The sequence below is a fragment of the Lepus europaeus genome, chromosome 10, assembly GCF_033115175.1.
Source record: "Lepus europaeus isolate LE1 chromosome 10, mLepTim1.pri, whole genome shotgun sequence".
In the NCBI taxonomy this organism is placed as follows: domain Eukaryota; kingdom Metazoa; phylum Chordata; class Mammalia; order Lagomorpha; family Leporidae; genus Lepus; species Lepus europaeus.
The window spans coordinates 16,120,355-16,145,301 of NC_084836.1; the positions used below are offsets into that span (position 1 = coordinate 16,120,355).

The 24,947-nt window shown below is 44.7% G+C and overlaps 1 protein-coding gene across 5 annotated transcripts in view; it reads left to right on the forward strand.

Annotated features, from left to right (window-relative positions):
* The first annotated feature begins 9,242 nt into the window (after positions 1–9,242).
* The window catches only part of SLC41A2 (solute carrier family 41 member 2), a 149,747-nt gene continuing 134,042 nt past the window's right edge, over positions 9,243–24,947 (forward strand). For 2 of the 5 annotated variants that reach the window (XM_062202988.1, XM_062202992.1), the window contains exon 1: positions 9,642–9,756. The gene's annotated coding sequence lies outside the window, so the exon portion shown is untranslated. Of the gene's footprint in view, positions 9,328–9,640; positions 9,757–9,776; positions 9,852–24,947 lie in introns of those variants that run through there. The other 3 variants (XM_062202990.1, XM_062202993.1, XM_062202989.1) reach the window with 3 other exon arrangements.

Genomic DNA, 24,947 nt, shown 5'->3' on the forward strand with positions numbered 1-24,947 from the left:
CCGACCGGGACTAGAACCCGGTGTGCCGGCACCGCAAGGCGGAGGATTAGCCTATTGAGCCTCGGCGCCGGCCTACTTGTTTCTCTATATTTTAAAACTTCAACACTGAGAAACCTGAAGTAGCATGCCAGCTTACATAGGTCATACAGCCAGTTACTAAATTATTTGTATTTTTGTGAGCTGGCTATAGCTTGAAATCAGCAATAGAATATTTATACAAAGCAACTGGCACATATTACAAACCAAGATTTATTTCTCCCTAGAGAACAAGTTTAGCAGAATACCACTGGAGATACGCTCCCCATATCCTCACTTTATTTATTCAGAATACTCAAAAATTGGTTTCAGAATTGGTCATGCATAACACTGTGAAAAGAAAATCTAGAGGTCAGTATTCATTAACAGTTGTTTTTGTTTTTTTTTTTTTTTTTTGACAGGCAGAGTGGACAGTGAGAGAGAGAGAGAGACAGAGAGAAAGGTCTTCCTTTGCCGTTGGTTCACCCTCCAATGGCCGCCGTGGCCGGTGCGCTGTGGCCGGCGCACCGCGCTGATCTGAAGCCAGGAGCCAGGTGCTTCTCCTGGTCTCCCAGGGGGTGCAGGACCCAAGGACTTGGGCCATCCGCCACTGCACTCGCTGGCCACAGCAGAGAGCTGGCCTGGAAGAGGGGCAACCGGGACAGAATCCGGTGCCCCGACCGGGACTAGAACCCCGGGGTGCCGGCGCAGCAAGGCGGAGGATTAGCCTATTGAGCCACAGCGTCGGTCTCAGTTATTGTTGTTTTTTTTAATTGAAACAGAGAGAGGAGAAAAAGAGAGAGTGAGAGAGAGCGATAGAGATCTCCCATTCACTGGTTGATTCCCCAAATGCTGGCCATGGTTGGGGCTGGGCCAGGGGCTGAGCATTCACTCCAGGTCTCCTCCACCGTGAAAGGACCTTAATTACTTGAGACATCTGCACTGCCTCCCAGGCGGGAAGCTGGAGTCAGGAGCCAGAGTCAGGAATCTAACCCAGGCATCTGACATGAAACAGGCTGTCTCAACTGTAGGCAAAAGGCTTGCTCTCACTATTTTTTTCTTTACAATTTTTCTGCAGGTAAAATTTACCACAGTGAATTACACAGATCTTACACATACAGTTTGAAGAGTTTTGCATTTAAACCACATGCCTATTAAGATACAGGATATTTCCAATGCTTCAGAAAGAGTTCCCTCATGCTTCTTTCTAGTCGATCTCCCCCTACCTAAAGGCCATTACTTGTTCTTTCTTCTCTTCTTAGTCTTTTTCTTCCTCTTCTTCCCCAACCCCTGTTTTGGTGTTATTTGTTTTTTTGGTTTGTTTGTTTTGTTTTTTTGTTGCATCGTAGGTAAATGCTGCTTTTGCTAGAACTTCATCTGAATAGGATGACACAGCTGGTAAACATAATGCCCACCTCTACCGAGGGCTCAGTGTCCTAATCCCTGAAACTCAGGGTCTGTGAGCGTACGTGGCAAAGGAAATTAAGGTTGCAAGTGGAATGAGTGCTAATCAGGTGACGTCATCCAGGCTGGGTGGGCCCATGTAATCACTAGGATCCTTCGAAGTAGAGGAGGGAGACAGGAGAGGGAGGGAAGAGCTGTGAGGACGGAAGCTGACTCAGAGGTGCTACGTTCCTGTCTTTGAAGGTGGAGGAAGGGGCCACTGGCCGAGGGCAATGGCTGCCTCCAGGAGCGGCTCTCGGGCTCTCCCCTGGGGCATCCAGGAGCACAGCCCTGCTGTCACTTTGATTTTTGTCCAGAGATTCTTGTGGAAAACTGCAAAATAACAAATGTATGTGATTCTAAGTCACGAGAGTTATGGTAATTTGTTACAGAACAACTAGTATCTCTAGCTTTTCCTGTCAGGGCTCAGCATAACGGTGTGATATCCGTCATTTTGTTGAGTGTACCCACAGTCAGCTTCACTTCGTTGCTGCGCAGTGTCCTAGTCGATGAAGCTACCCGTGTTAGTTCTTCCATTCCCCTGTTGAGCTTTCGGATTCTTCCCAATTTTGAACTATAATGATAGCATTATGAACAGGCTTCTACTAGTCTTTTTGTGGATAGACGCATATCCATTTAAACAAATGGTTGGGGCCAGTGCTATGGTGCAGTGGGTTAACGCCCTGGCCTGAAGCGCCAGCATCCCATGTGGGTGCTGGTTCGAGACCCAGCTGCTCCACTTCCGATCCAGCTCTCTACTATGGCCTGGGAAAGCAACAGAAGATGGCCCAAGTCCTTGGGCCTCTGCACCCGTGTGGGAGACCTGGAGGAAGCTCTTGGCTCCTGCCTTCAGATGAGTACAGCTCTGGCCATTGCAGCCAATTGGGGAGTGAACCAGCTGATGGAAGACCTCTCTCTCTCTCTCTCTCTCTCTGCCTCTCCTCTGTGTAACTCTGACTTTCAAATAAATAAATAGATCTTTTTTAAAAAAGAAAGCTGTTTATAGAAAAAAAAATCCAACCAATGAGGTTAAGGAGTCCAGAATAATGGAACATACTAAATACTAAAAATAAACTAATAATACTGCTAGCAGCACAATCAGAATGGAAAACCAAAATGCCAGTAGCGGCACCTCTAATCCTAAGGGAAGGTGAGTGTATACGTATCCATTCATTCAGTTCTGGAGGGAGATGATTGAGTATTCAGTTTGGGCTACAGCAACAATTGTGCTAGCCTGAGACATAAAGAACCTGTTGGCAAACTAGCAGTAGATGGACAGATAAGTGAACCTTTATGATCAAGCACTTTAAAGTGCTGTGATCATGTTATTCAATCCCTCTTGTGAAAACTAGGAGCAGAGACCTGTAAGTGCACCTCGTGGGTGTGCACCTGGGAAGGTTTCTGGAAGGATAGAGTGTCCTATTTAAAGAGAACAGCAGGTTCAAAGCCTAGAGGCAGGAACTCGTGGGCACAGTTGAAGAATGATAAGGACGCATAAGAGGTAAGGACAATGACTTCAGCTTTCTCCGAGGTACATTCTAAAGGTATCAGGGATAGGGATACCAGCAATACCATACAAATGTACAGAAAAACAACCAATAGATGTCAGTCAGCAGTGCTCTGAAAGGATGCAAACATTGTACTGAAACTCTTTCAATTACTCAAAAATTGCTCCCCCCCCCAAGTAATTCCTCTGTCTAGAATAGTCTTTCCTATCCCTCTTCCTAAAATTTCTCTTGGCATGACTATTCCTTTATTTTTTTAAAAAGATTTATTTATTTATTTATTTGAAAGGTAGAGTTAAGAGAGGCAGAGCAGATGCAAAGAGAGAGAGAGAGGTCTTCCATTCTCTGGTTTACTCCCCAGATGGACACAATGGCTGGAGCTGTGCTGATCCAAAGCCAGGAGCCTGGAGCTTTTTCTAGGTCTCCCACATGGGTGCAGGGGCCCAAGGACTAGGTCCATCTTCTACTGCTTTTCCAGGCCATAACAGAGAGCTGGATCAGAAGTGGAGCTGCTGGACTTGAACCGGTACCCATTTTGGGTGCTGGCACCGCCGGCGGCAGCCTTACTCACTAGGTCACAGCGCCTGCTCCTGACTGTTCCTTTAAATCTACCTACTATCCTGTCCTCCTAGAGATCTTCCCTGCCCCTTCCCTGCCCCTTCCCTGCCCTGCTCCCTTACTCTGGAAAATGCTTCTGCTCTGTACAACTATAGCCCCTCCAGCATTCCTGGCTCTAGCTTCAGCTACTGCTGAACTGCTTGTCTGTCTCTCCCCCCAGATAGACAATGCAGTGGTAAAGCTGTTTATTATCCCTCTTTTACAGATGTGGAATCTGAATCACATTGTTGGCTAAAGCCCCAATTCCTCATCTATAAAATAGGTCTGTACCTGTCTCAGAGAGTAGTTTGAGGATTGAGTGAATTCATGTAAACAAGGCACTTAGAAAAGTAAGGCCTTGGGGCTGGTGTTGTGGCACAACACATTAAGCTGCTGTTTACAATGCTGGCCTTGCATATGGGTGCCAGTTTGTATCTTGGCTGCCTCACTTCTGTCCAGCTGTCTGCTAATGCACCTGGAAAAGCAGCAAAAGATGGCTCAAGTGCTTGGGCCCCTGCCACATACATGGGAGACCGTGGCTCCTGGCTTCAGTCTGGCCCAGCCCTGGTCATTGCAGCCATCTGGGGAGTGAACCAGCCGACGGACGATCCCTCTATCTCTCCTTCTTTCTCTCTAATTCTATCTTTCAAATAAATAAATACATCTGAAAAAAAAGAAAAGAAAAGAAAGAAAAGTTAGGCTTTCCTAGGCACACCTGTCTCATGACTTTATTTTCATAGTGTTTTCCATGACAGCCATGGCAACTCCAATCTTCTAGCTGTTGGAGCCAAAAATCTTGAAGGCATCCTGAACTCTCTCTCTCACATCCCACATTTACTCTGTTAGGAAAAGAGTTGCAGATCAGTGTCTCCTCACACAGGGCACCAAAATGTTAGGAAAAGAGGCAGTGCATGAATTTACAGCCAGACTGAATTTATTCAGAGAAAATAAATCCGTAGAGGTGGGTGACCAACTGCCCACATGCACATTGATGGAACATGTGGCAGAAGGCCCTGACCCCCAGGGGCCGGGCCTTTTTATATTTTAGGAGGGCTGGGGATGGGGGTGGGGTAGGGGGCAGCAGGCAGAGGGGAATTTCTGAACTGGTCTTTCAGGTGGCTGTGAGGGGTGGGGCATGAAGGCAATAAGGTGTGAGACCCAATTGAGTTTCAAGGGCAAGGAATACATTCCAGTGTTTATCTCTTTTGGACAATGAGGGAGAATGGCTGAGTCTTATGTCCTTGTTCCATCATACTCCATTAGCAAACTCTGTCCTTTTTTTTTTTTTTTTTTTAATTTGACAGGTAGAGTTATAGACAGTGAGAGAGAGACAGAGAGAAAGGTCCTTCCATTGGTTCACCCCACAAATGGCTGCTACAGCCGGCGCTACGCCGATCCGAAGCCAGGAGCCAGGTGCTTCCTCCTGGTCTCCCATGCGGGTGCAGGGGCCCAAGCACCTGGGCCATCCTCCACTGCCTTCCAGGGCCACAGCAGAGACCCTCTCTTGTGTCGGGTAGTCAGTTCTCCAAGTGAGCTCACCCAAAACTACATCGGAGTGGGCTGCTTCTGCTCAGATCCTTTCAGTGGCTCCCATCTTGCTCAGAGTCAAAGCCACAGCCCTTAACAGTGGTCTATTAGCCTCCTGCCCTGTCCCCAACCACTTCTCTGACTGCATCTGCTACCATTCTCCCCTGGATTGCTTTGTTGCAGACACAACAAATTCTTAACTGTCCTTTCAATACAACATACACACTTCTGTCTCAGGACCTTTGTGCTTGCTGCATGTTCCCAGATATCAAAATTGCTTCCACTCCTTTCTGCTCAGCCCACCCAGGTCTCTCTGGATTACTGTATTGAACAGACTTTCCTCGTCTCCAAACCTTTCCTACCCTTGCTCTGAAACTCATCATCTCTTTAATTCTATTTTTTTTTCTGAGTAGTTATTGTCAGACGGCTCTCATGGGCTGCACACTTTTGAATGATAGATTTTCTCTAATCCTTTTTCTTTGTGGACATTTTATATGATTTGTGGAGCCACTTTTTAGATAGTCCACACAATGGTTCTTGAACTTCATTGATTGTCAGAACTATCCACCAAGATTTTTAAAAATTATTTTTGAGGAAAACAAAGACAGAGATATAGAGAGAGAACTCCCCCCACCCCCACTGGTTCACTCTCTAAATGCCTGCAATGCTAGAGCTGGAACAGGTTGAAGCTGGGAGCAAAGAACCTAATCTGGGTTTCCTATGTGGGTGACAGGAACCCAACTTCTTGAGCTATCACTTGCTGCTTCCCAGGGTCCACAATAGCAAGAAGCTGGAATCAGGAGCAGAACCAGGACTGGAATCCAGGTGTTCTAATATGGGGCATGCACATCCTAAACAGTGTTTTGTTGTTTTTTGTTTGTTTTTAGACTTATTTGAGAGGCAGAGTTACAGAGAGACAAATAGCCACAACGGCCAGAGCTGGGCTGATCTGAAGCCAGGAGCCAGGAGCTGCTTCTAGGTCTCCCACATGAATACAGGGGACCAAGCACTTGGGCCATCCTCCACTGCTTTCCAGGCCATAATCAAAGAGTTGGATTGGAAGAGGAGCAGCCAGACAGGGACCAGCGCCCACATGGGATGCTGGCACTGTAGACAGAGGCTTAATCTACTACACCACAGTGCTGGCTTTCCCCTAAGCAGTGTCTTAACTGCTGCACCCCACTGCCTCTCTTAAAATTTTGTTTTATTTTTATCTCAATCCAAGTCTCTACTTTGAGTTCCAGATTTATTTTCCAAATAAATTTGCAGCAACTCATCTTGGATGACTCATAGAAACATCAAACTCAAGATACCTAAAGTAACTCAAACTTGACCTCTTCCAACCTCCTCCTCCACCATCTCCATTTCTGGGAACAGCATAAACTCAGGCTAGAAAGGTAGGAGTTGTTTTGGACATTCTCGTCTCCTTCCATATGCAGTTGGTCAAGTCCTTACAGTTCTAACCCTGATCTATTTCTTGTATCACCATTTTCCTCCTCATCTTCGTTGCCTGCAAACTGGGCTTCTCATTCCCTCTGTCACTCCCTTCTCATTCATTCTCCACACTGCAGCAGGAATAATCTTTTACAAATACAGCTCTGATCAGATCTGGATGGATTCCCTCCAACTCTTCAGTGGCTTCCCTTTGTCTTTAGGATAGAGTCCAAAGTCCTCAGCGTGGTCTTCAAGGGTCTGGAGCCCCAGTTTCAGAATGGCCACCTCACTCAAACCACAGTGGCCTTCTTTGGAGGCCGTCACTGGCAAAGCCGCTTCCTGTCAAGGGCTTTCAACCCCAGGATTCTCACAGTTACATGCACTCCCCTCTCCACCTTCTTCTCTTATTTTGTCTGACCTCCTCCTCCTTGTTCTTCAATGCTTAGATTAAATGTCACTTCCTCAAGGAGATCTTGCTTACCCTCAGAGCAGACAGGTCCCTTTGTTCCAGACACTTTGATAGTTCCCAGGCTTTTCTCTACCAATCATCACAACAGAGATTACTCCACAGCCTCAACGCCAAGCCACCTGCTTCACATTTTAAGGTGCCAGCTGTCAGGCAGACAGCAGTAATGTGATTGCTGTTTCCTGTACACACGAGGACCTAACTTTTCTTCACTCAGCTCCAGCTGGAGATATTTCCAGTGCTGAATTTTAATTGAGATTTGAAGTGTAACATATCTCAAAAATAGACTACAATGTGGTACCGAGAATGCAAATGTAAGAAGGTTGTTTGCCACATGCCGATCAATAAAACCAATGGACAGTCAAAACCATCAACTCAGAAAAAACAAGGGCAGAGTTTTCCGCACCAGGAAAGGTTGGCCTCTCCTTGTACATGCTTGGGTTTAGAATTTTTTTAAGATTTATTTATTTATTTATTTATTTATTTGAAAAAGCTACAGAGAGAGAGAGAGAGAGAGAGAGAACTTTCATCCACTGGTTTACTCCCCAAAATGGCTGCAACTGCTGGGGCTGGGCCAGGAGCCAGAAGCCAGGAGCCAGGAGCCTCCTTGGGGTCTCCTGGATGGGTGGCAGGGGCCCAAGCACTAGGGCCATCTTCTGCTGGATGGGAAATGGAGAACTGAGGTCTCTGGTGCCAATATGGAATGTGGGCTTTACCTGCTATGCCACAACACCAGCCTCTGGTGCAGAAATCTTGAAAGACTGCATGACCCAGGGAGAAACATCTATTGGAACTTCTGGCAAACTTTCAAAAGCAGTTAATTACTTTCTGGTGATGTGTGGTTTGAAAAAACAGGAACAAAAACCAGCTGGAAATGCAGTTAAAGCAATGCTTTCTCATATCACAGGACAAAATTACAAAGTAGATTAATGATCTTAATTAGCTTTATTTTCTTTTCTAGAACCAGGCAACGCTTCATTCCATAAAATAGACTTCAGTATTTCAATGAGCTGAGCACAGGAGGCTGGTTTTATAGACAGAAAAAGGCTGAAGAAAACAGAGACAAAGCGTGGACTGGTCATTTCAAAGTTAGTTTTCTTGTAAGGCTGGGACAGGGAGACAAGACCTAGAAACATAACTAATTGGTTAACATCGGGTTACTCCAGGTTGCCTGTTGCGTGTAAGGTTTAAGGCAGGTTATCATGCCAATAGAAACCAGCAGGCTTAGGAAATTTGGCTGTTGTCTCTTTAATCCTGGTTCCTCCAAAGGTCAGATAAACAGCTTAGTGTCAGTCTGGTGATGGGAAACTTTAGCATGATTGACTCCATTTCAATTTTTAGCCTTGTACAGGAACTTAATGGAAATCGGCCTCTTTTAACTTATCTAACCTTCATACTGCTTATATTTATATTTCTATAGGCATCAAAGACATCAGAATAGGTTGTTAAAAAAAATTACTGCAGGTGTAGACTGTTGGCCTAGCAGCGATGAGGCTGGTTAGGACACCCACGTCCCATAATTGACTTCATGGGTTTGGATCCTGGCTCCGCTCTCTGATCAACTTCCTGCTAATGAGCCCCTTATAGGCATCACGTGATGACTCAAGTTCTGAGCTCCTGATTTCAGCCTGAACTAGCCCTGGCCGTTCTTGGTATTCGGAGAGTGAACCAGTGGATGGAAGATCTGTCTCCCCGCCTTTCAAATTAAAGCACAGCCAAACAACAACCCCCCCCCCCCAAACAAACAAAATCATATTATCATTATTATTTTAAAAGCATTATTGGCTAAGAGTGATAGACACATCCTTCACCCGGAAGTAAAGGTTAAAGAGTAAAGTTATATTGCAAAGCAGAAGGAAAAACAAGTGGGTTAGTGTATGCTGGTGTCCTTTAGCGCCTGGAAAACTGCTAGGCAACTCCCGGTACGACTTGGAAGCTCTGAGGAAAAAAGTGTCACCGGCTATGCCAGTTTTTGAAAAATAACAGTCTCCCCTCAGAGTAAGTGACTGAAGACTGACAGCTCCGTTTTGCTCCCTGGAGTATCCCCGGGCGTATCCCATTACTTGAATCATGTATAATAGGTGCTCATTAAATAGCTGTTAAATAGAGGCGCTCTCACGGGCTCAGCTTTAACCCCAGGCTGCTCCACGCGTCCCGGCCTGCGAGGGGCGGCGGCCGGCCGTGAACCTCACCGCCCAGCGCTCCATCCCTGCTCGCCGGAAACGCCTGCCCGGAGTCCCAGCTGCCTCGGTTTTGAGCCAGTCAGAGAAAAAGAAACACAAACGCAGCCAAAGGCGGCCCCGAGTCCGAGAACAGAAACCAAGAGTCGCGGATCTCGGGGTTCGTTCCCTGGAGCCGCCGTGGCTGTGGATGTGCGTGGGCTGCTGGGGCGGGGGGAGGGCGGCAGCGGAAGGCGGCGGCCCTTCTCTCCCGGGCGAGCTCCCGCTGAAAACCGGCCCTCCCTGTGGTCCAGACTGTGCCCGGCCGGCGTCGGTCAGGGCGAGGCCAAGGGTCTGGGAGGGGCGGCCGGCACCGCCCGGGTCGCCGCCCTGAGGGCCACATCAGCAGCCGCGCGCTTCCCCCTCAGGCGGCGGCGCGGCTGCGCCTGCGCGGGGCGACCGCACGGGGGCGGGGCGGCGGGAGCTGGCGAGGTGGCGGGCGGCGGTCGCGGACGCCGGGGCTGTCAGCACGGGGGTACCGCGGCGCGAGGAGGCGCTCGAACGGGAAGGAGCCGCGGGCCGGGAGTCGCCGCTGGAGCCCGGGGATGAGGTGAATGCCGCTCCCCGCCCCGCCTTGGTGTGGTCTGAGGAGACGGCGTCCGCGCCCCTCACACCGCCCGCCTCAGCCGCCGCGCTCCGGGGCAGGTGATGGTGGTGGGGGGCGGGGGAGGTGTCGGCTTTGGTCGCGGCGCGGGGCTCTGGCGCATCCCGGGTACTGGTGGGAGGAGGGCCCGAGAGCCTGGCGCGGGAGGGTGGGAGCGGCCCGCGCCTCCGCCCCCGCCGGCGGGCAGTGCCCGAGCCCGGCCCGCGCCTCTGCCGCACCTCGGGCCGGGCATGGAGAGAGGCGTCGGCCCCGGAGCCAGGCCCGAGGGCGGGCTGCAGCTGAGGGGTGCGTCGGGAGGCGGGCCCCGATGGGGATGCTTCGAGGAGGCGCCGCACTCCCCAGCGCCCCAGATCGCCTCCTCACCGCATCCGTTCGGCTTCTCGGTGCCGGTGAAGCTTATCTCAAATGGCTCTGGGGGCAGGATTCTAGATCGCGTGTGCCATCTGTAGGAATCCGCACATAGACACCTATGCGTGTGCATCACGTACCTCTGTCTACTGCATAGATGCCCATCGCTGTTTGCAAATGATCCTTGTTTAAAACATTTGAGATAGCCATCACAGACCGTAACATTCGTGTGACTTTCAGGATAGTCACAAAAAGTTTCGCAGCTGTCAGCGCTGTCCAGGACACTTCCGTGACCTCCCAAGGAAACTTCGTCCATCCCTAGTTACTCCGCGTCCCCCTTGGGCTCCACCCCCTGGCCACCCCAGATCTGCTTTGTTTCTGTTGAATTTTGCAGTGTCTTCACCTTGTGATTTTCTGTTGGTTATCGTTAATTATAGCCATCCTCGTGGGTGTGAAGTATCTCTGTGGTTTTGATTTGCATTTCCCTACTGACTAGGAGTGTTGAGTGTCTTTTCCTGTGCTCATTGGCCATTTGGATCCTCTTTTCCGGAGAAGTGTCTGGTTAAATCTTTTGCCTCTATTTTAATTGGGTTATTGGACTTTTTCGTTGTCAAATTGTCCATTTATAGAAAAAAAAAATCTAGGTTTTGGAGACTGATATTGACTAAAAAATTCAACTGACCTGGTACCAAAGAATTTTGTGTTTCTACAGGTACTTGAGTAAAGGTGGAATTAATGGCACTTAAGTTTTAGAACATCCTACCTGTTAATTCTTGGGCATCTTACTGCCTCTTTCCATTTTCTGGTATCTTGTAAAAAATGTATTTATTAGAGAGGGAGGACAAGAGAGAAAAAGAGAAACACAGAGAAATCCCCTTTCTTTTCTTTTTTTTTTTTTTTGACAGGCAGAGTGGACAGCGAGAGAGAGAGACAGAGAGAAAGGTCTTCCTTTTGCCGTTGGTTCACCCTCCAATGGCCGCCGCGGTAGCGCGCTGCGGCCGGCGCACCGCGCTGTTCCGATGGCAGGAGCCAGGTGCTTCTCCTGGTCTCCCATGGGGTGCAGGGACCAAGCACTTGGGCCATCCTCCACTGCACTCCCTGGCCACAGCAGAGAGCTGGCCTGGAAGAGGGGCAACCGGGACAGGATCAGTGCCCCGACCGGGACTAGAACCCGGTGTGCCGGCGCCGCAAGGTGGAGGATTAGCCTAGTGAGCCGCGGCGCCGGCCAAAAATCCCCTTTCTTTTGGTTCATTCCCTAAATGCCCACAACAGCTGGGATTGTGCTGTTTAGGCTGGCCTAAAGCTGGGAGCCTCCCAAGATGCACTCCAGGAAGCTGGAGTCAGGAACCCAAGGCTTTCCAGTAACCATCACAGCTAAGCTGAATGCGTTCCCTGTTTTCTGGTATGTTCAGAGAAGCCACAGAAGCTATGTTCCTGACTAGAGTCAGGTGAGACCACCATATTGGCATTTTCATGTACTCTATGCTTAGTTTGAAAAGTTCACTTTAATTACAAATAACTTATATAGTGGTTAGCTAGTCAAACTAATGATAAATGGCAAGCACAAATTACTCAATTAAAATTTCATATGCTTCTTAGCAAGGTAGATCTTATTTTCTGAATTTTGTATAGTTTTTATTAAAATTGTCATGTAGAAAATATTTCTGATGGCGCTGAAGAGCCACTTACAGCTGAATGAATGCTCCCATGCTTATTTCATGGTTAACTTCTGAGTGTACACAAATTTGCCATGAATACTTTCTAACAGGGCTGGCACTGTGGCATAGCAGGTAAAGCTACCACCTGCAGTGCCAGCATCCTGTATGGGCGCTGGTTTGAGCCCTGGCTATTCCACTTTCCCAGGCTCTCTGTTATGGCCTGGGAAAGCAGCAGAAGATGGTCTAAGTGCTTGGGTCCCTGCACCCACAAGGGAGACCCAGAAGAAACTCCTGGCTCCTAGCTTTGGATAGGCTCAGCTCCGACCATTGCAGCCATTTGGAGAGTGAACCAGCGGGTGGAAGACCTTTCTCTCTGCTTCTCTATAAATCTGGCTTTCAAATTAAAAAAAACTTAAAAAAAAAAACAACTTTCATAGCAAAAAACACTTAAAAAGACATAGCACTTCCTTCTGGAATCCAATCTCATTTCCCCATTGATCTAATTATGTTTAATTATGACTGTTTTAAAGAAGAAGATGTGATGGTGATGGTGCTTGTTATAGCATGTTAAGGATGACCTTACTCAGGAACATCACAGCAGGTATGGGGACCACAACAATGGAATTTTGCTGTGGAGGAGAGAGACCAGGCTTACCTCAGAATACAGCATGAGAAAATGGGAATTAATAGCCACTAAGAGACAAATCAGGGATAAGGGGGTTGTGGTTAAACCAACCAAACAGGATTCCTGCTGAAAGATAGGACAGAGTGATTAGACATTACCCCAGGGGTTGGTAAAGGATGAACCTGAATAGAAAAGGTGGAAGGTTCTAACTAAACTGACCTAGTGGGGTTCTTTGCTAAAGTGGATTTTACAAAAATATATTGATGGGTCTAGAAGGTTTAGAACGCTGACTGGAGTTTGATCAAGCAGACAATCTTTGTCACTTTCAAAAAGTATGCTTCCAAACTATATACCAACTTTATATAGAAGATACAATTAAAGATTTCCAAATGGAAATAATGGATGAGCAAGTGATTAAGAGCCTTATGAACTGCCTAATGCTTATAAAACATGATGCAACTGTGGACATATTATTTAACGGTTTTATGCCTCACTGCCTTTATTAAAACAATGAGGCTGATTTCAGTATATACCTAAATGTGTTTTTGCTTTGCTTTAGCTAATGAAATTATCAAACATTGAAAATAGACTATCCAACCCTAATATTGATTGCTAAATGACTTAATGCATATACAAATACCTGAGAGCTACAGATGATTTCTCAAGTTGGCTTCCTCCGCTCCCTGGAGTTTTTAGTACCACTTTTTGAGAAAGACTCAAAATTGGAGGCAGTGAAAATTGGGAATGATGTTGGAGACATGATCCCTGGGAAATGATGACTTGTTTCCTTTATGGTACTTAATTTATGGTAGACTTCTAGGGATCCCTTCATCTCTTAGAAACTGTTATTAGATTTATTTAGCTTAAAATATATATGCAGGTAAAATATGTAAATGTATATATGAGAATGGCTAGAACTTTCAATCTGTTTTACTTTTTAAAAAATTTATATTATTTGAAAGGCGGTGTTAGAGAGGTAGAAAGAGAGAGAGAGAGAGAGAGAGAGAGAGAGAGGGGGAGATCTTCATCTATTGGTTCATTCCCCAAATGGCCACAATGGCTGGAGCTGGACCAATTTGACGCCAGGATCTGGGAGCTTCTTCTGGGTCTCCCATGTAGATGCAGGGGCCCAAGCAGTTGGGCCACCTTCTATGCTTTCTCAGGCTATAGCAGGGAGCTAGATAGGAAGTGGAGCAGCTGGGTCTCGAACAGGCACCCATATGGGATGCCAGTGTTGCAGGAGGTGGCTTTACTTGCTAAGCCACTGCACCGGCCCCAATCACTGTGTATGTTAATGTGAATGAATTTAATCAGATTGCTTTCTCTCTGATGAGCTGCATGAAGGAAATGAGACTTTTGACTTGAGGGGTAGGACAAAATGTCTACGTAGGAAAAGTGAAAGGAAGCATCTTCTTTCAGTTCCTCTTCACTTTTGCTCAGCCATGTTACTCCATGCTGACTCTTCTCCTAGGACTGAGAAATGAGGCGATTGAAGCTTTTTAGAGTGCTAATTATACCTCTTATCTCCAGATTTCTAGTCCAAGTCAGATTCTGAGGATGATTAAAACACCCTTAAGGGGCCAGCTTTGTGCGGTGGGTTAAGCCTACACTTGCTCTGCTGGCATCTCATGTTAAAGGGCCAGTGGCAGTCCTAGCTACTCTGCTTCCTATCCAGCCTCCTGCTGATGAGCCTGGGAAGGTGGTGGAAGATGGCCAAGTACTTGGGCCCCTGTTACCCATCCAGAAGGAGTTCTAGATTGCTGGCTTTTTCTTGGTCCAGACCTGGCTGTTGTGGTCATTTGAGGGGTGAAATAATGGATGGAAGATGTCTGTGCCTCTTCACCTGCCATTTCCCGTCCCATTGCTCTGCCTTTCAAATCTTAAAAAAAAAATTTTATTTATAAAAAAAACTTCATATGTTTCATGTATATAGTTTTAAGAGCTTAATATTTCCTGTCCTACCCTCACTCCTTTTAATTTTTATAATGACATACTTTCAGTTTTATCATCACAAGCTTAACCCACCACTAAATACGGAATTTAACAAGTAGTAAGTAGAATAACCATGGTTCCTCAAGAGTATGGACAAGGACTATAAACAATAATCAAATCTCAAAATGTCAGTTTTGCTCATATATATTACATTTTTTAAAAAGATTTATTTATTCATTTGAAAGGCAGAGTTACAGAGATAGAGAAGGAGATCTTCCATCTACCAGTTCACTCCCCAAATGGCTAGAGCTAGACCAATCCAAAGTCAGGAGCTTGCTCCAGGTCTTCCACAAGAGTGCAGGGGCCCAAGAACTTGGTCTATATTCCACTGCTTTCCCAGGCCATTAACAGAGAGCTGGATCGGAAGTGGAGCAGCTGGGGCTCAAACTGACACCCATGTGGGATGCCAGTGTCACAGGTGGAGGCTTAACCTGTGCCACAGCGCTGGCCCCCATAAATAAAATTTTAAAATAAGATCCAAGTATGAGAAGGAAGAGATAAAGCAGGAGGGAGAACAGACATTGTAATTCTCAAGAATAATTGCTAAATATGGTTCAAATGTAAGCTTCACGTTTAAGAAAAACGTGGAGTAACTGGGAGTTGAGCTGGCACCTACATGGGATGCCAGCAGCACAGACAGTGTCTTTACCTGCTACGCTACAATGCAAACCTCATTACATTTTTTTTGTACTCTGTATATTAGTTACCACAAATCAGGACAAACATATGATTTTTGTTTTTTTGGGACCTGCTTATTAAAAATTATTAAAGTAATAGTTGACTTTTATTTCTGGTGAAGTTGGATTGAACAATTCAGCTTAGACCCAGGCTTCCTCTGTTCCTGCTTAATGCACCTGTGTGAATAAGACTGAAGCATCTAAAACACTGCAGTTCTTGGCAGGGAGGAGAGACCTGCCTGCCATCAGGAGCTTCCCTCACAGGAGCTGGAAAAGAAAACTTTGTCTTCTTGAGGGCTTGCAAGTCCACGAGTGATAGTGAGAGCTCAAGGGGTGAAACCAGTCTGGAATGTTGTTTTTTTGGGAGTGGAGAGAAAAAAGTGTCTCTTTAATCCTGCTTTCTCCTGTTGAGAGAATTAACGTTCTGTTGTCATTTCGGGAGGAAAATAAACAGCCATCTTCTCATCGGTTAAGTGTGTTGTGGATAACAGTGTTTTATAGGCTAGCCGAGGCACTTAAATCACCACTTATAACATGAACTGACAGTATATTTTCCTTGGAGATAACTGAACTTCTTGAAACTTTTCAGAGGGTGGTTATTTCATTGTGTGACTAAGAATACAGATTTTGTGAATCTGTTTCCTGACTGGTTTTACTCTTCAAATATTTATTGAGTGTCTAATGAGTAACAAACACTGGGCTAGCTCTGGGGATTCAGTGGTGAACAAGAATGAGTTCTTGCTCTTATGGAGTTTACAACCTAGAAAGACAATTAGTACAAATATTATATCTAAAATGTATTAAGTATTGGAAGATGTAGCAAGCTTTGGGGGAGGAACAACTTTAAGAGGTCCAGGAAAGTAATGTTTAAGAGCTGAGATCATATGTAGAATAGAATGAGGGGAAGAAAGAATATTTGGGCAAAAAGAACATGTGGAAAGTCCAAGAAGTCAGAGTATGTAGTCCACGAAAGTAGTGTTTTTCTAACTGCAGGAACCTACTATGGATTGTGAAATCAGTTTAGTAGGTTGTGACTAATATGTTTAAAAAAAGAAATAAAATAAAAAATCTGTCATAAAAAAAAAGTCTGTCATGTAAAACTTACTAGGTTGTGTGCGCAAGTGGGGGTGTTTATGCAGGATTTAGTAACCTTATTCAAGAATTCGGGTTTATCTAATGAAATAAGAAGCTATTGAAAAATTTTAATCAGGGGGCTGGTGCCGTGGCTCACTTGGTTAATTCTCCACCTGCCGTGCTGGCATCCCATATGGGTGCCGGGTTCTAGTCCTGGTTGCTCCTCTTCCACTCCAGCTCTCTGCTGTGGCCTGGGAAGGCAGTGGAGGATGGCCCAAGTGCTTGGGCCCCTGCACCCACATGGGAGACCTAGAGAAGCACCTGGCTCCTGGCTTCGGATCGGCGCAGCGCCGGCTGTAGTGGCCATTTAGGGGGTGAACCAATGGAAGGAAGACCTTTCTCTCTGTCTGTCTCTCTCTGTCTCACTGTCTAACTCTGTCAAACAAAAAATTCAATCAGAACATGATTAGATTCATGTTTTCTAATGATCTCTTTGGGAGCCAGGTCTTCCTCAACTCAAATATAAACTTCAAATTCCTTGGCCTAGTGTCAAGGGTGTTCTAAAATTTGGTTTCAGTGTGTTTGTTCTAAAGAATCTTCCACCATTTTGTTATCAGAACTTCCCATTTCATGAAGATTTCTTGTTTGCCTAAGTGCTTTTTGCATTAAGACCAAAAGGTCTGTAAGAACAGACATCACGTTTGTCTTTCCATATTGGATCTCTGGCGATCAGCATAGTATACCTGGTACACAGTAGGAACTAAACATATTGGTTGAGAGAGTCTAAGTACTCTTTTTTGTACTTTTTTTTTTTTAAGATTTATTTATTTTACTTGAAAGTCAGAGTTACACACACACAGAGAGGTCTTCCATCTGCTGATTTACTCCTCAGTTGGCCGCCATGGCTGGAGCTGTGCTGAAGCCAGGAGCTAGGAGCTTCTTCCTGGTCTCCCATGTGGGTGCAGGGGCCCAAAGACTTGGGCCATCTTGTACTGCTTTCCCAGGCCACAGCAGAGAGCAGGATTGAAAGTGGAGCAGCCAGGTCTCGAACAGGCACCCATTTGGGATGCCGACACTGCAGGCAGTGGCCATACCTGCTATGCCACAGTGCTAGCCCCAGAGAGTCTAAGTACGTTTAATGTTCTAAGTGTTCCACAGTAGGATTTTAAGTCAGTAAGTGGTAGCAATATATCAGGTATTTATTGATTGGGAAAGATCAGCTTTTTCTGGTTCTGTCTTATGCATTGGTTTTAGCTTGGAGTTTAGGGTCTTTGTTTACAGTAGCTATATTTGTACTTTAACAAGAGATCCTGAAACTTTACCTATGGTGATGCATCAGACCTGTATGTAAAGTATTTGTGTCATGTGGATGTAAGGCTGTGCTCCCCCAGTAGTCACCAGCTGATTGGTCTGCCCAGTAGGCACCTTGTTTTGGAGACCTTTCTCTATCCCTCTGTTTGTTCCATGACTGAGTACTCTGGCCAGACCTACTTGGCCTGATCCCTTTCACACCACCCTTTTTTAGCCAATCAGTTTTGTCCTAAGGTTTTATTTTGCAAATAGACACTAAGATTGAGAGATTGTTTGCTAAGTCTCCTTAATGCCTTTTGTTTTGTTTTGGCAGAGCTTGTATTTCACAGGCCTGTTTGTTTTCCTGAGCAACTCTCATTTCTTTGCATAAGAAGTGTGTTTGCTGACTTGGTGTTGTATTTGGTAAAATAGTTATGCTTTTCCAGTACAGCTTATTTTTGGAGAAAAAGAGAAATATTACAAATGGAAGTGGCTTTGTTGTTTCTAGTACTACTTGGTTTTGGACAAAGAATGAGTATTAGAATTTTTTTTCTCAGTTGAAATTATATCAGTGACAGAACCACATTAATCTATTGAAAAGGTAATTGAACAGAAAGTACTATTATCTTACAGTGAAGTGGTATAGAGATAAGAAAAACCAGTGCTCTTAAGATTCCTCAGACAACATTTTGTAACTGCTGCTGCTGCTTTATATGTATGCCATAAAATGACGTTTATAAAAGAAATAAAGGGAATGTTGCACGGTTTAAGAAAAAAGAAAAAACCAGTACATTACTGGTTTTGGTGTTTCTTCGGTTCACAGGTATGGGCAATCCAGACATCATTTATATTTTTGTTTGAACTTACTAAATAGGCATTCTCTGAGTACTCACCAAGAGGCAATTTTAGAAAGACAGTGGGGACAAAGGGAATAAATCACATTAGCTTAATGAAGAGTCAACAGGAAATAGATTTTGCTCTTAAGTAAAAAACAGAATATCCAAATACCCCCAAAGAACTTACAATTAAGAACTTAATGATGTCAGTTTGTTGCCAAAAAATTATTCTGTCATAGTTCTATGACTTCACAGAATTAAATTGTGAAACCCAATCATGAAAGAAAGATTCTTTCAGTGTATGGTTCTGATAAGTGGCAAGAGAAGTTATGAAAGATTCCTGAAAGGTAGAGAGATTTCAGTTCTGATTTAAATCTATCTTAGTATGTTTTTGAAATGTAGAACTTCTGCTAATTTGTTTTTTTAAAATATAGATGTTATATCTTAAGCTAGAATGCTACAGTCAAATTTTGATGATACAGGATGGCTTTGTAAACATATTCACTGAATTTTGTTTTTGTGTTCTACAGCCCAATTTTAAGGAGTGCATCATATAATTAAATTGAAAATGTTAATATATAAAAATTTATACAAATAAATAATTCTAAATATGAGGAAATATTACACACAGTTCATTTTTTATTTTAAGATTTATTTATGGGGCTCGTGCTGTGTTCCACTTCTCTTTCTGTTGCTCTACCTTCCAAATAAATCTGAGGCCGGCGCTGTGGCATAGCAGGTAGAGCTGCCACGTGCAGTGCCAGCATCCCATGTGGGCACTGGTTCGAGTCCTGGCTGCTCCACTTCCAATCCAGCTCTCTGCTATGTCCTGGGAAAGCAGTCGAAGATGGCCCAAGTGCTTGGGCCCCTGTACCAGGCGGGAGACCTGGAAGAAGCTCCTGGCTTCAGATTGGTCCATCTCCAGCCGTTGCTGGGGAGTGAACCAGTGAATGGATGACCTCCCCCCTCTCCCGGCAACTCTGTCTTTAGGAGGAACCAGGAGCTTTTTCTGGGTCTCCCACCTGGGTACAGGGGCCCAAGAACTTGGGTCATCTTCTGCTGCTTTCCCAGGACACAGCAGAGAGCTGGATTGGAAGTGTAGGATGCCAGTACTGCAGGTTGTGGCTCTAGTTGCTGTGCCACAGCACCGGCCCAGTTGTTCATTTTCTTTGCGATGTAACTCAGTCAAGAAAATAACCTGCTGTAGGGAAGTGATTCATTAAAATGTGACAATCCATTTGAAGAAATTTGACCACTAAAAATATTTTTAGAGTAGTGCTTTTCTCCTAAGTAGAGGAACTACTTACTTTTTAAAATTTATTTTTATACATTTGAAAGGCAGAGCCATACAGAGAGATAGAGGCAGAGAGAGAGAGAGAAAGAGGCTTTCCATCTGATGGTTCATTCCCCAAATGGCCACAACCGCCCACCGTGGGCCAGGTAGAAGCCAGGAGCCTTCTTTGGGTTTCTCACGTGGCTGCAGGGGCCCAAGCACATGGGCCACCCCCTGCTGCCTTCCCAGGCACACTAGCAGGGAGCTGGATCCGAAGTGGAGCAACCAGACACAAACCAGTGCCCATATGGGATGCCAGCACTGCAGGTTTGCCTGCTACACCACAGTGTTGGCCCCAACTTTCTACTTTGTAAGGTAGAAAGTGCTTAATTTAAGCAAAATAATATAACAGGAAACAAAATTATTTTAAAAATTGAATATAGTATTTTCTAATCTAGGTAAGCCCACTTCCCCAGAAGTAAATACTTTGAGCACTTTGGCGAAGTTCTTCAAGACCTTTCCTTAACCTACTGATTTCAAATTGGGGGAGGGTTCAGTATCTTTTCAAGTTGGGCAAGGTGGGGATTGGGTGGGTGGGAGCCAGGATGCTTCAACTAGTAGTGCTTTGGTTTTGCAAAATCGTTCTATGTTACGGAATTTCACATAAAGCTTAAACAAAGTCTCTGCATTTAAAATAAATATTTAGGGGGCGAGCATTTGGCACAGTAGTTAAGATGTTACTTGGGAGGCCTACGCTCCTTTTCTGAGTGCTGGGGTTTGAGTCCCGGTTCCACTTCCAATTCTAACTGCCTGCTAATCCACACTCTGGGGGGTAGCAGTTCAAGTTACTGGCATTTAAGGAGTGTACTCCCCAGATGGGAGCTCTCTGTGTCTGTCTACTGTGCAAATAAAATAAAGTAAAATAAATAACTAAAATAAACAGTGGGCCTAATTTAGAACATGAAGTTGGAATCCCCTTAGTTATCATTTTCCAGGTTATCATTTTGCAGTTTGGTCATATGAATCTTCTACTTAGACCTATTTATTTTCTCCTGTGTTTCTGCCTGGTTACCATTCACCTTGTTGGAATGCACTTCCCTTTCTCTTTGACCCCCATCTTATCTGTTCTTTTTTTTTTTTTTTTTTTTTTTTAAGATTTATTTATTTGAAAGGTGGAGAGTTACAGAGAGGCAGAAGAAGCAGAGGCAGAGAAAAAGAAGTCTTCCATTCACTGGTTCATTCCTGAGATGGCCGCAATGGCCAGAGCTGGGCGAATCTGAAGCCAGGAGCTTCTGGGTCTCCCAAGCAGGTGCAGGGACTCAAGGATTTGGGCCATCTTCTACTGCTTTCCCAGGCCATAGCAGAGAGCTGGATCAGAAGTGGAGCAGCCGGGACTTGAACCGGTACCCATATGGGATGCCAGCACTGCAGGTGGCGGCTCTATCTGCTATGCCACAGTGCCGGCCCCCCTACCTGTACTTTAAGGTTCATTAACTCATGATCTTTTTGTTTGTTTCTTCTTTCAACATGTATTTCATGAACACTTTGATTTTGTCTAATACTATGTGGGGAATATGCAGAACTTTGTATCAAAAGTTCATGGGCTAATCCTCCGCCTTGCGGCGCCGGCACACCGGATTCTAGTCCCGGTCGGGGCACCGATCCTGTCCCGGTTGCCCCTCTTCCAGGCCAGCTCTCTGCTGTGGCCAGGGAGTGCAGTGGAGGATGGCCCAAGTGTTTGGGCTCTGCACCCCATGGGAGACCAGGAGAAGCACCTGGCTCCTGCCATCGGAACAGCGCGGTGCGCCGGCCGCAGCGCGCTACCGCGGCGGCCATTGGAGGGTGAACCAACGGCAAAAGGAAGACCTTTCTCTCTGTCTCTCTCTCACTGTCCACTCTGCCTGTCAAAAAAAAAAAAAAAAGTTCATGGGCTTGTAAAGGACAACTTTCATGTAAATAAGTTCGGTAGTATATTACAAAATAAGAGTATTATGGGAGCAGACACTAAAGTTATGTTTTATATGGTACTTATAAACAAGGCAGCTTGTGATATGGTTATATTTCTCAGTCTTCAGTAAATTCTTGTTTATTTTCTATTATTCAATCAAGAAATGATGTAGAGAGTTCACCTGTGAATCAGAGTTGAGACCTGGGAAGGAAAGAGCTGTTTATTTTATTTTATTTTTTATTTTTTTTTAATTTGAAAGAGTGACAGAGGGAAAGAGAATCTTTGACCTGCTGGTTCACTCCCCCAAATGCGTGCAACAGAGGGGCTAGGACGGCTAAAGCCAGGATCCAGGAACACCATCTAGGTCTCCCATGTGGGTGTCAAGGACCCAAGTACTTGGGCATCACTTGCTGCCTTCCCAGGTGCGTTAGCAGAAAGTTGCGTTGGAAGCAAGGAGCACCAAGGAGGGACTCAAACTGGTGCTCTGATATGGGAGACAGGCTTCCATGCAGTGGCTTAAACTACTGTGCTACAACACCTGCCCCTATTTGCATTTATGAACAATTTACTATTTAAAAGTAACTTGAGTCCAATTTACTGAGTTCCATGAGACATGAGAGGAGCTGGGAGGGGACACTGGAGAGTCTTGGTTCTGTAGTCCTTGTGCACATGGCTACAAGGATCCTAACAGAATGCCTGCAGGGCTTCCTTATCATTAACTGACTAGTTAGAAAGTCTTGAATTCAAGCTTTGGTTCTTTACCTTATTTACTTTGGATACGATATTTAATTTTCTTGAGACTTAGTTTGCTAAAATATAAAGAATACCTATCTCCTAGGTTTTTAAAAAATATTAAATGAGATAAGCACATACAAATACAGGCTATTTTCTTTTCTTCTTTTTTTTTTTTTTTTTGCTTTTTAAAAAACATATTGATTTGCAAGAGTGGCAGAGAGGGAGAAAGAGGGAGAGGGACAGACAGACAGACGGAAACAGAGTGAGATCTTTTGTTCTCTGATTCACTCTCAGAATGACTGCAAGAGCCAGGGCTGGGACAGGCCAAAGCCAGGAGTCAAGAACTCCATCCAGGTCTCCCACGTAGGTGGCAGGGACCCAACCATTTAGGCCATCATCTGATGGCCCCCCAGGCACATTAGCAGGAAGCTGGATCAGAAGTGGAGTAGCCATGACTCCAACTGGCACTCCAGTATGGGATGTAGCATTGCAAGCTGTGATTTAACCTGCTGTGCCACAATGCCTGCCTCTGTTGTGTTGTTTTGTTTTTGTGTTTTGCTGTAAGTGGCATTGCTGATACATTACATGAGTGACCTTTCCTTTGGATTTAAGTTTTTAAATGTGTTGGAGAACTTACTATTTATTAGACTGCAATTCTTTGGAGCAGTGTTTTATTCAGTCTGAGAGTAGACTTCTGATAAGCTATCCTATTCCTGGTAAGGTGAGTATAAAAATGTAGGAAACTAATAGTGTCACAGGAATATTCAGGTGAGAAATAAATCTTTAGCTATAATTTTCCAATGCATTATTCTGGGAATTAGTGAAAGATTATTACATCTATAATAATGAAAGGAAAATTAAAACAGTCTACAGTTCAAAGCCCATGTGCTATTTTTCATTATCTACAACTTTCTTCCATCTTTAAGAAACAGTTAATTTTTATAGTAATTGTTTTAATTGTTTCAAAAAAATAGGAAACTCTGTGTGTAGGCTTGAGTGCCTCTGAGCTCAGGAGGTTACCCAGTCTTGTGGTAATGGAACTTAAAGTGTTTAAAAGAGGGGTCTTTAGGAAGTGATTAGATTGGATCGTGATGGCGATGTGAAAGACCTCCCAGGCATGGATAAGTGCATTCTCTGTCTCTTCCTTGTAATGGCGTATGTCATCTAATGACTCTACCTGCAAGAACCCCCTCAGCAGAGCTGAATCAGTGGGGCCTGCCTGATCTTGGACTCTGAACTTCCAGAATTGTGAGCAAAAGTAAACCCCTTGAAAACATTTATTTGAAAGGCAGAGAGACGGAGAAATCTTCTACCCACTGATAGACTCCCCAAATGCCAGAAACTTCTGGGACTAGGATGGACCTAGAGCCAGGAATGCAATCCAGGTCTCCCATGTAGTGGCAGGAATCCAATTATTTGAGCCCTCATCACTGCCTGTTAGTTCTTGTGTTGGCAGGAGTCTGGAGTCAGGAATTGAAACCAGGCAATCCAATTTTGGACTCGATGTCTTAACTATTGGGTTAAACACTTGCTCTATAAACTTCTTTATAAACTTAGCTCGGATTCCATCTTTTTGTTGTTGTTGTTGTTGTTGTTAAAGATTTATTTATTTGAAAGTCAGAGTTAAACACAAATAGGAGAGGCAGAGAGAGAAAGTTATCTTCCATCTGATGGTTCACACCCTAATTGGCCTAAATGGCTGGAGCTGCACCAGTCCGAAGCCAGGAGCCAGGAGCTTCTTCCACGTTTCCCATGTGGGTAAAGGGGCCTAAGGACTTGGGCCATCTTCTACTGCTTTCCCAGACCATAGCAGAGAGCTGGATTGGAAGTAGAGCAGCCAGGACTCGAACCCATGCCCATATGGGATGCTGGCACTGTAGGTGGCGGCTTTACCCCCTACACCACAGTGCCAGCCTCAGATTCCATCTTTCTAATGTTTCTTGAGTTCTGGTAGAATAGAGTTAGTTTTCTAGTGCAGAGTACCCTTAAAATATGATTTAAAATAGTTTAATTTGTAAGTTGTAAAAAATGTTAATATGTCTTTCTAAAATTAAAAGGTATATGAAATAAAGATGTTTTAACTTAAAAATAATATTAGGGCTACTTCCTATCCTAACTTCTATTTTCTTTTGTCCTTTTAAAACATTGTGATTCCCTGAAGACCCACACTGTGTGTGTGTGTACTATTTATTGGGTGTGTATTTGTATACACATACATACACACACACTGTGTGTATATATATACACACACACTGTGTGTATATATATATATATATACAACACACACACACACTGGTTGGTATGCTGGACATTTAATGAAAAACAGGATTAGGTAAATTGCATAAAATAGAAACATGAAATTCCTGTTGATTTTTTTTTTTAAATAGGAAATTAGAATAAAACAGGTCATCTGAAAATTATAAACCAGGAGATCTAATACAGCACAAATGCGAAATGTTTGGCCCATGGACCATATAAGGCCCATGAAATCATTTGGTCTGGTCCTGCCAAGGCAATCACAGGTGGGAATTGAAATTTAGTAAATCTATAGCAATATAATTTTTATATTGATAATTTTATATGGCCCACAGTGATATAAATATCCAAATGGCCCTGGGCAGAAAAAAGGTTCCTCGCCTCTGCAATATAGCAGTTGTTTTTGTGATTGTATGATATAGTAT